Here is a 12,843-nt window from a genome sequence, read left to right as displayed (position 1 = left end):
TTATCCTAATTAAAATTCATACTGTCTAAGCCTGACTTCCTGAGCAGGCCAGGTCTGGTCCAGCCCAGAACTGCTTTCGTTTCTTCTCTCCTTTCCGTTTTCATGCTCTTCCAGGGATCTCTCCACATCTCCACAGCCCTCCACTCTCTTGTGCACAATTATAGCAGTGCATTGTTTTCACCAAGGCAAAGGAAGTGCTGCATTAGATCAGAGATTTTCAAGCTTGGCTGCGCATCACAATCACCTGAGAACATTCAAAATACAGATGACAAGGCTGTGCTGCAGGCCTACTAAACTCTGAACCCCCAACCAAGCCTTCTTTGAATCCTAAATGCTTATGCATAGTAAACAATAATTATTCCTGATGATCCTAGTTTCTTTTTTTAATTCTTCAATGAACTCATAAATTACGTAGGATATGTAAACCACCTGGCCCAAAGCCTGGCACCTAATAGGCATTCAGTAAATGCTAATTATTTCTTCTACTTTCTATTTTAGTCATCACGAGTTTTATAGCCTTTATTTGTTTAAATAAATATTTTAATAGATTTATATTTCCTATATTTCTTCCTGTTCTGTATATTTATAGCTTCTTCAGTCAAAGGCTCTCTGACTTCCTCTAGATCTTCAATTATTCCTTTCAGACTCTTTCTTTGACATTTTAATATTAACTCATTTGTTAGTCTGCATGTTTCTCAAACTTCTGCACAATTATATATTCTACCACCTACTCTTTTTTCTATTTTTAGCTTTGATCCTTGCTTCTTTATTTTTTGCTGTAATTTTCTTCCAGAAAGTAACGAAGAAGACCTTGAAATCTCAGCGCCGTTGATTTGATGTGTTTTTACAATACTTTAACTTATTTAAATTACCTTTGTTGAACATTATTGGAAGACCTTGGAACTTCTCAAAACTGCAGTTTTCTGTCTGATTGGAGCAGCCTTCAGAAGTAGAAAAGGTAGAAGATAATTTCAAAGCTAAAAGAGATCTTGGATATTATCAATTCACCTGCTTCCTTTTATACATGAAGCAGCTGAGACACAGAGATAAAGTCAGTTACCAAAGGTTACATTGCTAATTAGTGACAGACTCACTTTTAGCAATGGGGGACTGGAGGAGAGACCAGCTCAGGTTTAACTGTGACATTTTAACATTGTACAATTGTTTTGATTTCTGCACCCCATGCCTCCATATTTAATTTCTTAAAATGACAGAAAAACATTAACCAGTCAGAGATTTTGGGTTTAATAAGTTTACTCCTTCAGCTCCTATTTGCAGCACCCAATATTCCTTTGCAATACCAGATAGACCTGGCAGCGGCCAATAGTGAATTTCTGGTCTCCAGTGTGAGAAAAGTTCAGGTTCTCTGAGTATTCTGTGTCACAGTGTCACTTGTTCAGAACTGGTACTTCCCCAGAATTGAGGAACTTTAAATGTACCAGTGAGAAAAGCTTTTTCTTCTTCAAGGAGAAGAAGGAAAATTACCCCTTAAAACCCAGGAGATCTGTTTGTAACGAGGTCTCTTCTCCTATCTCATCTCTTCAGGCTGATTGTTTTTTCCAGTGGAGCAAAAGAGACCAAAAGCTATGCTGAGTTACAAGAAACAAGACAGTGGTGGCTGTGAAGGGAGTGATGTGGCGCAACTGATATATTCCTTCACCCTCTCATCCAATGTGTGTTCTTCACAGAAAACAACAAAAATAACAAATCCATAAAATATAAACAGCTAAAATTACAAAATCCATTCATCCAAGGGTGGTGGAGGGCAGGAAGGGGAGTGGGGGTAAATGGCACAGAGCAGAAAAGTATCAAATCAGTGCTGGCCCGGGGATGGCAAACGCTCAAGAGCTGTAGAAAAACCTGTGGTCCTTCCCGGCTGACTGGTGTGAAAAATCAACATACTAGTGTCAGGAAAATTCTGCCTTACATGCACCAGGGACAAAAATCCCAATTCCTCCAAGAATATGCAGAGGGCCGTTGGCAGAACGGATCCTGCCTCCTGTTCTGGGGAGAGGTGAACAGGGAAAAGAGCAGTCACACCTCCTTCCACTGCTGCCCATCCCCTCTGCAGCAGCCTCCAGTTAACAAGAGATGCTGTGAAGGGAACTCCTCTGAGCGGCTCAGGACAGACAGCAGGCAGACAGTCTTGTAGAAGAGTCTGTTGCTTAAGAGACTACCAAGAAGAGGTACAACTGGCTCTTTGCCATTCATTAAGCTGACAATGAATAAAGGAAAAAGGGTAGAGAAGAGGCAGCCACTGCTAATGTATGAGGACTGCACTGTTGTGAGGAAAGTCAGGGGCAAACCAAATCCAAGATAGTAAGGTCAATTCTTTTCTTTGACAACCGTTGTGTGTTTCAATTTCTTTATTGAACTAGTGATATTTGAAGCAGTATAATGAGTAGAGAGAGATATATGCAGTAGACTAACCAGCTGACCAACAAGATGGATGGGAAGGAAACTTAAAAACATCCCCTGGGGGAAGAAAAGAGCCTGCAGCCAACCATTGAAGAGCATGTAAACAACTGTTCGCTGACACTAGGGAATGGATGAGGCTTCCTCCTTGATGCCTCAAAGGCTAGATCAGCTCCATCTTGAAAACAAAAGGCATTGACAACTTTGCTAAACACAGACTGGGGAGCACCCAATGAGCACTGGATGTAATGGAAGGAAGAATTCCAGCCACAGCCAAACATCTCCATGTAGTGATGGGTCACCGGTAACTTGTGCTATTACTGGCTGAAGCACAGTAATAAATACTCAATGAAACAAGAAGAGACCTAATCAGAATGCTCTGCCATTCTAAGCATAGCACTGGAAACTTCCAGAAATAACTTGCGGCTCATTCTCTCGCTTCTTCTCCATATCCCACTCTCTCCACCTTGCCAGGGCACTACTTGTTCTTCTTCAATGCTGCTTTTCTCCTTTCTCCTGGATTCAAGCATCTAGTTTTGAGATAGTACAAATACCCCAGATGGAGTCTTTCATTCCCATGGCAAGGTCCTGGAGATAGGTTTTCACATTGTCAGCCATCTCTTCACCACCCAAAATATCAACTACACAGTGTGAAGGGAAGGACCTCCAAATCTCTCATTATGAAGGACCTGGCAGCCCTGGAAGGACCATCACCCACCACAGGCTTCTTGCCTTCTCCTTACCTGGTTGCCCCTAATACCGGTGTTCCCAGAGCCACATTCCCTTTCCATGATGGAGTGCTCTGGGCTGGTTATTGGACTTCCTCCCTTTTCTAGCCACTCTTGTTCTCCTAGTGATCACATAGAGTGCTATAGAGTGCACTGGTACCGTATATACTGATCGATCCCAATTATTTCTTCAGCACAGACCTCTCTCCTCAACCCCAGAGAATATACATCTACCTACCTACTAAACATCTCCATTTGATTAGTTAATGGCTATCTCATAATTAACATCTCCAACAGGAGCTTTCCCCCAAAACGTTCTTCTCCCACAGACTCCCACCTCAGTTGAGGATATCTCCATCCTTCCAGATTCTCAGCATGAAAATGTAGGAAACATACTTGACTCTTATTTTCTCTCAATACTACATACAATCCATCAGAAAATAATGCTGATTCTAACTTTAAAATATTCCCAAAACTCAATTTCTACTTCTACTAGAGTGAACAGAATAAGATTTATCTCCTCACTATAAATAACTATAAAACTGGCCAAAATATGTAAAACAATTGTTTCAAGACGTTGGAAACCAGACAGCACAGGACTATGATCCTTCAGAGGAGAGAAACGAATGAGATAAACCCTGCAGTTGGTGATGATTTCTGCCTGGAGGCTTATGTCTGGACCACAGAATAAGGACGGCATCCCAAGCAGAGCACAGTCGTCTTGCTGATTTGAGGAGACAGATGGGAGCTCAGGGAGGTGGACATGCCTGAAGCAATCAGGACAAATCACTAGACAGGAGGGAAATAGAAAAAGTTGTCCAGAAATTTGCAAAGGTGTCCCCTCGAGCCTTTGTGGAGTATGAATCCATGAATGTGAAAGGTGAAACTCGACAAGTCCATGCAAAGAACTGTTACTGGGAGCTATAAGGTGAACAATTCTTACAGTTCACAAGCATTTGAATTCTGTCCAGCCAGAGCACAAAGAACCTGTTCAAAATTAGAGGAAATCAGTAAAGATATTAGAAGGACTAAATTATCTCTAGAGATAAGGAGACTCTAGGATTGCCTTAACAAAGTTTTAAAATAATCCCCCAAAAGTATCAACATAATCCAGAGGAAATGTAATTGCTGCCCCAAAAGAAAACTAACATTTTTAAAGTAAAATAACAAGATCTAAACATTTGACAATATAACATATACCATGTCTGGCATCCAATGAAAAAAATGCTGGACATATAAAGAATTAGCAAAATATGACCCATAAGCAGCTGGAAAATTAGTCAGAAATGATGGACTCAAGCAAGAACTTCAAAACTAAAATTATACCTCTTATAATTGTGCTCAAGGATTTATAGTAAAACCCTAACATATTGAGGATATATATGTGTATATGTATATAAATTAAACTTCTAGAAGTGAAAAATGGAATGTACGAGTAAAATACTCAGTGGACAAGATTAACAGATTCAACACCGCAGAAGGAAAAAATCAGTGAATTTAGAAGGTAGCAATAGAAACTATATAACATTAAGCTCAGAGGCAAAAAAAAAGACTATAAAATAATGAAAAAGCCTCAGTGACCTGTAGAACAGTATCAGGTGGCCTGACATATGTTTAATTAATGTCCCAGAAGGAAAGAAGTGGCAGAAAGGGAGAGACAGAAAAAGTACTTGAAGAAATAATGGTTGGAAACTTTTCAAACTTCAGGAAAACTATAATTCACAGAATCAAGAAACCTAAATGGAATACACACAAAGAAAAAAATTAACTATTAATCTAGAACTCAATATCCTGCAAAAATATCTTTCAACAATGTGAAGGTAGAACAAAAACTTTTCCACACAAACAAAAGCTGAGAGAATATGTTAATAAAGGATCTGTACAACAAAAAATGTTAAGAAAATTCTTAAGGTGGAAGGCAAATGATAGCAAATGGAGATTAGGATCTACATCAAGTTATGGAGAACAGTGTAAATGGCATGCATTTGGATAAATATAAAAGATTTTCTTATATATATTTTCATGTCTTATTGAATGCTCTGCAAATTATAGCTCAAGGGAGCTGTTAAAAAATTTAGAGATAAGTGACTACTTAAAAAATAATAATGTATTGTGGGATTTAAAACATATGTAGAAATAAATATATGGGAATAATAAGTCAAAAGATGAGAGGGAAGAGGTGGAAGTACGGTTTTAGAATGTTCTTACTTTATATGTGAATGGTTATAGTATTAGTTGAAAATAGACTGTAATAAATTAAACATGCAGATTGTGAACCCCAGTGCAACAACCAAATAAATGCAACAAAGAAATATAGCTAATAGGCCAATACTAGAAATAAAACTAAACATTAGAAAATGCTTGATTAATCCATAAGAAGGTAAAAAGAGAAAAAAATAAACGGCTGAAAGGAAAAATTGAAAACAAACAAACAAGATGGTATATATAAACCAACCATATTGACAATTACATTAGGTATAAATGTGGGAGAGGGTTTGATTACAAAAGGACAGCAGGAGGGAAATTTTGGGCAGAGATGGAACTGTACTGTACCTTCATTGTGGTGGTGGTTGCACAATCCTATGGATTTTTCATAAATGTAGACATGAAAAAAGTGAATTTAACTTTATATATGTCATAAAATAAATTTTAAAAATTCAAAGCAATGCTTAACATCATAAGTTGTCCAGGAAATGCAAATTAAAACCACAAAGTGATACATTACATACCCACCACAATGACAAAAATCTAAATGACTCGCAATATCAAGTCTGGAACAACAGGAACACTCAACCATTGCAGGTGGGAATGCCAACAGGTACAGCCATTTTGGAAACACTTTGAAAGTTTCTCATAAAACAAAAAATATGCTTGCCATATGAATCGGTAGTCCCACTCCTACATGTTTACTTAAGAAAAATAAAAACATATGTCCATAGGAAGACTTCTATGTAAATTATTCATTACATTCATTAGCTTTATCCACAATAACTCCAAATTGGAAACACCTCAAACGTCTATCAACAAGTGAATGTAGAAATACATAGCGTGTATTCATACAATAGAATATTACTCAATGATAAAAAAGAACAAACTACTGATACATGTCACATTGTGGATGAATTTCAAAAACAAACTGGAACAAAGTAATCCAGTAGGCAGAGCTGAAGGCCGCATGAAAATTTTTCAGCCAAAGTACAGTGGAGAGAGAATATCAACCAGTGGGAGGGCTGGTATAAGAAGGAAGGCTGGAAGGCACAGCCACAGTTTTGACTATGTATAGCAATAAACTGGATGGTTTTCGTTGTGCCTGAGCCTCAGAACATGCAGTTTTAGGAGCAAGAGAACTGAATGGCCTCTGTCTGAGTAGACACACCTGATACTAAAAGCTATACTTTTTGTTATTCCTAAGTATAACTAGACTATCCAAAGCTTTTAATTTCTTGGATGTAAGTTCAAATATACATGGTGCTTTTCTCATTCATTAGAAATTAATTCAACAAATTTTTAAAAAGTCTCCAACTTCGTGTAACTTCCATTACAGTGAGGGAAATAGACAACAAACACACAGAAATAGATGCATAATATAGTATCAGAGAGGGACAAGTGCTATAGAGCAAAAGGAAGCAGTATGAGGGGAAAAGATGGATGGGGTGCTTTGTAGAAGGATATCAAGAGGGCTTCAGCAGTGAGGTGAGATTTGAATGGAGCTATGAAGGCGTGGAGGGAGCAGCCATACGAAAATCTGGAGAAAATTTTTTAAGAAGAGGGACAGCCAGTGCAAACCCAAGTAGAGCAGACGCTTCGTGTGAGAATTCTAATAGATTTTAATTCTTCCCCCAAACTGAGATTCTTGGAATGCTTTTTTAATAAAAACATTAATAACAATCATCATGGTCATAGGCTGTGTATTACCTATGTAAAGATATCTAAAGGAAGCAATATAAATTCCTGTGAAATTACTCAAAATCAGAAGAGGCTTATTTCTGAGAGCAATTCCTCTCTCCAGAAGACTGTGTTAATTACAACAACAAAAAATTAACAACAGTTTATCAAATGCTCATTTGTGATAAATCTGTGCTTTACATCTGGGATCTAACCAAATAAAGAGATAAAAAGATGTGGTATAAGGGAGATATTTTGAGACTCAGAAGTTATTGTTTGTGGATTTAGCATGGAATAGATGAATTTCAATTTCATGATGGAAGTTAATCTTGTAATGCTGTGTGATGCTGCCTCTCATATGACCTGTGTGACCCTCAAGGTGTTCTCAGATCATGGAGTTCTTAGTATCAAGAGGCAGATAGAGGAACTGGAGTTTATTTAGGAGAGAGTGAACAGAATAACTTGCTAAGCAATTCACCCCAAAGGCCAGAATTTAAGCCTGAATCATCTGATTCCAAATCCAATGCTCTTTGCACATAAGAACTCCTTTCCTTTTGGTTTTTGGAGGTCCTTTTAAAATCCAGATTTTTGCAGTTATTAGAAACTTTTTCATAGGAAAATATTTGTGACAACTTGAATCAACTTGAACTTATTTGGAGACAGTTGGATTAACACTTCATTAAAATTTGCTGGGTCAAACAAAGAATGTTGCAAACTAAATATTTATCTGTGATGATAATATAAATAATTGCCAGAAAGTCTGTAACCTTGAATAATTCCAGGAAACTTGGACATAGCTCCACTGAAACAAATAGATTCGTTAAAACACATTGAGATGGCTGTTCAAGGTGAAATGTTATAATTAAACTAGTTCTAAATAAGCCAGCTATTTGCATCAATTATTTTAATATCTTCTCTTTACTAAGACATAACTAATAAATTCAGTTAATAATAATACCATTTCCAAAATCATTGGATAAACCAGGAAAAGAGCTCTTTGCCAATTTACATTTGTATTTATAAAGGAAGAATTTTTTTTTTTTTGAGGAATATTAGCCCTTAGCTAACTACTGCCAGTCCTCCTCTTTTTCGCTGAGGAAGACTGGCCCTGAGCTAACATCCATGCCCATCTTCCTCTACTTTACATGTGGGACGCCTACCACAGCATGGTGTGCCAAGTGGTGCCACGTCTGCACCGGGATCTGAACCCGCGAACCCCGGGCCGCCAAGGAGTGGAACGTGTCAACTTAACTGCTGCGCCACCGGGCCGGCCCCTAAAAAGGAAGAATGTATTGCTTTAATAATTACGTCACCAATTTTCAGTGGAGTGGATTTCGGTTCAAATCATTTTGAGTATGAGTTTTCTTTTTCAGTGAAGGGAAAACAATTTTCAGATATGAAGGTTTAGTTATAGAAACTTTCCTGAGGCATTTGCTTATAAATCTTCTAGAAATATCGTTTCCTAATAGAATTTATCCGTCACAGTTATAACAGATGTAGGATTATTCTTAATATCTGTCTACATCTTTTTTCTTGCTAAGGCTGCCAGTTATCATGGAAATGTTTTAACATCGCCGGAACTCATATTTGTGAAAAATTCATCGGTACCAATGAACTTTTAAATAATACAAAGATAAATATAGTTGCTAATTATATTTGGATTTTCTAGTTGAGGTAACAGCACATTTTTTTCACTCTATTCAATGTCAGAGACAAAAAAGGAAAGTATCTTATACCAATTGTAGGTACTTCCAAAATAGAGTGGCATTATCTTGCTGCTGCCAGGTTCTGAGACCAGGACTCTGCAAATGCTACTTGCCATGGCATCCCAGACATCTGCACATTCAGTTCAAGTGTGCTGTAGACTCAAAAAGCTTCACACCAGGGAAATACCTTGCTCAATGCATTGTAAAACAGTGGGACCAACACCAAAGAGCTGGCCCTGGATGGTATAGCTCTGAGCCATGGCTCTCCAGACTCTTAATTTAGAAGATCACCTTCATGCCCAGCTTGAGCTCTGCAGCAGAGGAACAGTACCTAAGTATTGACAGGGATTCTGGCCTAAAATGATAAGCTGTCATGAAATTTATTTATTTGTTATGGTAACATCCAAGTAGATTCCACTTAAAAATACCTTTTTTATGTTATCAGCAGAGAAATTATGGAAATTAATGAGGCAGACACACAGATTTCTGAAGCTATAGGCATTTATTTATAATGTTAACTATTAGACCTCACATCCCAGTTTATATGGCCATTTTGGAATATATCTTTCTGGAATTCTAATTTCAATATTAATCAAATCAAGCAAATACGCACCTTTTGTCTTAAAAATTTGTTTGAGTAAAGAACCCGTCACTCAATTTGGATGTGTAAGAAAGAAAACTGCTGCAGCATTGAGTAATCTCAAATTAATCTGTTGGCATTAAATATATTCTCAGATGAGTGTAAATATCTGATGATTGTAGATTATTAATGGTCTGGTTTTCTTTAGGTCGCTTCTTCAATAACCCTTTCCATAATTTTGTTCAGATTAAAAGTATACAAGATGAGTCTTCTCATAATGTTGTCTCTGTGAAATTAATAAAAGAAACCTCAATTAAATTAGAGTTGGGAGCGTCTGTATAGGGAGCTCTCATGCCCTATAATGCATTCTTAATTGCTCCTAACAGGAAGAGATCATATCCTTGTATCTCTGACAGAAGAGTGTTTTCTACTTTACTACCCAACAGAAGGAAGGAAGATCTGGCAATATCTCAGCCAATGAGAGACAATAGCAGCCCAACCAATGAGAAGTCTCTACACTTTTGACTCCCAGTTTCCTCCAACAGATTTTTTGCCTCACTTCCCAACTCCTCCTTTTCCTTTATTAAATCAAGCCTCTTGTCTGTATATCCCATATTGCAATTTTTTTGGTTGTTCCCAAATAAACTCCTTTGCTAGTAAAACAACTGGCCAGTTTTCTTTTGAAGTTGATACCTCTACAACAATAATCTTGCCTGAGAATAGGAAAATAAAGGAGAAAGATTAGTGGAGAGAGTGACAATGATAAAGCAAAATTACCTAAACTCAATTCAAGTTTTGGAGCTTAAAAAATTGTTCAGCTTTAGAATCATCTTCATTTGTACTTGACTTATCCATATATTCATAATAATGAGTTTATGATGCCCTCCCAATTGTTTTAAAGAATTCCCACTGAAGTCATTGGAGTAGATATTACTGTCAAAGTTGATAGCAATGTTCAAAGGAAGATCGTAGGAAATTTTCCTTGCTAACAAAGTGTCATACTGCAAGGGTCTAATGCCCAAGGGGTTCCTACGATTTCTATAGTTTGAAAAAAATTTGATGCCAGAAGTTCAAAAATAGATGTTTTGCTTTGTGTGTGTATGTGAGGAAGATTCGCCCTGAGCTGACATCTGTGCCGATTCCTCTATTTTTTTTGTATGTGGGATGCTTCCACAGCATGGCTGACAATTGGAGCAGGTCCACCCCCAGGATCTGAACCTGCAAACCTGGGTTGCCCAAGCGCAGTGTGTGGAACTTTAACCACTTGGCCATGGGGCTAGCCCAGAAAATAGATGTCTTAAGACAGCCAGAAGGGCAAAATCTGTGCTTATATAAACAATGCATAATTACTATTAGCTGCTATTTTTTTAATGGAAAATTATTCAACAAGAAAGTTATCCACAATTACTATATATTCTAATACCAGAAATGTATGTATCCACTGTTATATCAACCAAGCTAAACTACACTATATTCATGAAAGACTAAAGTATTTCCAGATTACTTAGGGGAAAAGTTGCTATCAGTGTCTTTAGATTCTTCCCCTCCTCCTCCACCTAACATGGGGTGGCCAGATTCTAAAGCCATACACCTAAAGTATTCAAGTGATCAGATTATGAGAATGTCTTTCTTTGGTTTCAGGTCTCACGCTTTATGTCGGGAGATGGGGCAGTAGATTTATGCCATGTGAAGGAAGTTGTCCTGAAGTTGACCACGAATATTATTTGCTTCTACCTATGGCTATTTGATATTTTTCCTTTGGGTTTAGGGTCAACTAGTTGATAATATGAACAGTTTTTCTTTAAAGTATCAAAGCACTAACGAGTTAATGAGAAATTACCAGACCAAACTCTAGGAAAGGAAGAGAGTACAGAGCAGAAAGTAAACAGTTACAAAATGGAATTAAGGTTGTGGTAGTTTTGTAGGAAAAAGGGTAGAAAAATCAAATCTAGGGCTAGCCCTAGGTAAAGAGATGGATAATTCTCAAATTAAAGCTGGTATCCAAAGGAGTATATCACCAAAATAAGAGTGAACATGAAATAACCTGACCTTCTCTAACTTGAAACTTAGGTTCATGTTGCCTGCCTATGCAGTTTAAGGAAGCTCACGCCTTGATCTTGAATAAAGATGGATAGTACCCAGCAGAAGTAAACAAAAATAGTTTTCTGTACAAAAGTTGTGTCATTCTAGGCTTCAAATTATTCTTACATTCTCCTTCCCCAAATATTACATTCAGCACCTGGTCAAAGATGCACAGGCACACTTTTAGAAGACCTAGGAAAAACAACAGACAAAAAACAGACACACAAAGGCCTAAGATATTAAAATTATCAGACAACAAGTTAACTGTATTTGCTACATTTAAGGAAATAAGCAAGATGATCAAATAAGAGAATAAGGGAATAAAAATTATATTTAAAAAAATCAGCCAATCAACTTCTAGACTGAAAAACACAATAGCCAGATGAAAGCTTGGTGATTAGATATAAGATTCATTAGAGACAGATGAATAGACAATTACTGAAATGGAAGGTAAGTAGGAAGAAATTATTTAGAATGCAGCTCAGAGAGATAAAAGATGGAAAAATCAGGAAGAGAAGGTAAGAGACATGGAGGATATAATAGGAAGGTCCAACATATGTTTCATTAGCTTTCTGGAAAAATAGAAAAATTGGACAAAGATGATATTTGAAGAGATAACAGCACGTTTTCCAGAATGATTGAAAGACATCAATCCACAGCTTAAAGAACAGTTACAATTTCCAAATCATGTAGCAGTGAAAATAAAGAACACCAAAGTCAAAAGGAAAAGACATAAAATAGGGATTCCAGGATTGACTGATTATCATGTTTTGAAGAAATTCTATTGCTGAAAACAACTAGAAAAACTGGACAAATAATTAAAAATAAGTCAAGTTAAACTCATCAGAGAGGTAATGTGTTCACAGGGGATTTTTGGAGCCAAGTTGACAGAAGGAGACTTGCAGGACATTTGGTAACATCCATAAGATATTTGGTCCATAAGGCATTTGGTGTGTAAGACATTCAGTCCATAAAATACTTAGTCCATAAGACATTTGGTCCACATCAAAAGGTCCATCATATTTGGTACTATCTAAAATATTCATGAGCATATTTGGTGCATACCAAATGGTTTTGGACAGGACCAAATATCAAGAACGTTTTGGGATGAACCAAAAGTCTTATAGACGTCTCTTTTTATTTCTCTCTATCTGGCTTATTTTGCTTAACATAATACCATTAAGGTCCATCCATATTGTTGTGAATGGGATGATTTTGTCATTTTTTTGGCTGAGTAGTATTCCATTGTGTGTGTATATATATACATATCTTCTTTATCCAATCATCTGTTGATGGGCACTTAGATTGCTTCCACATCTTGGCTATTGTGAATAATGATGCAATGAACATAGGGGTGCATGGGTCTCTTTGAATTGCTGATTTCAAGTTCTTTGGATAGATCCTCAACAGTGGGATGGCTGGGTCATATGGTAATTCTATTTTTAGT

General features: G+C 37.1%; 1 pseudogene; it reads right to left on the bottom strand.

Moving 5' to 3' along the window:
• Positions 1-2,034: 2,034 nt before the first annotated feature.
• On the bottom strand, positions 2,035-3,057 carry LOC124227841 (etoposide-induced protein 2.4 homolog; annotated as a pseudogene).
• Between the last annotated feature and the right edge of the window lie 9,786 nt (positions 3,058-12,843).

This window comes from Equus quagga, chromosome 16 (assembly GCF_021613505.1).
Source record: "Equus quagga isolate Etosha38 chromosome 16, UCLA_HA_Equagga_1.0, whole genome shotgun sequence".
Lineage (NCBI taxonomy): Eukaryota > Metazoa > Chordata > Mammalia > Perissodactyla > Equidae > Equus > Equus quagga.
Note: the sequence above shows the minus strand (reverse complement) of the source record. Positions and strands in the feature narration are given on the sequence as shown.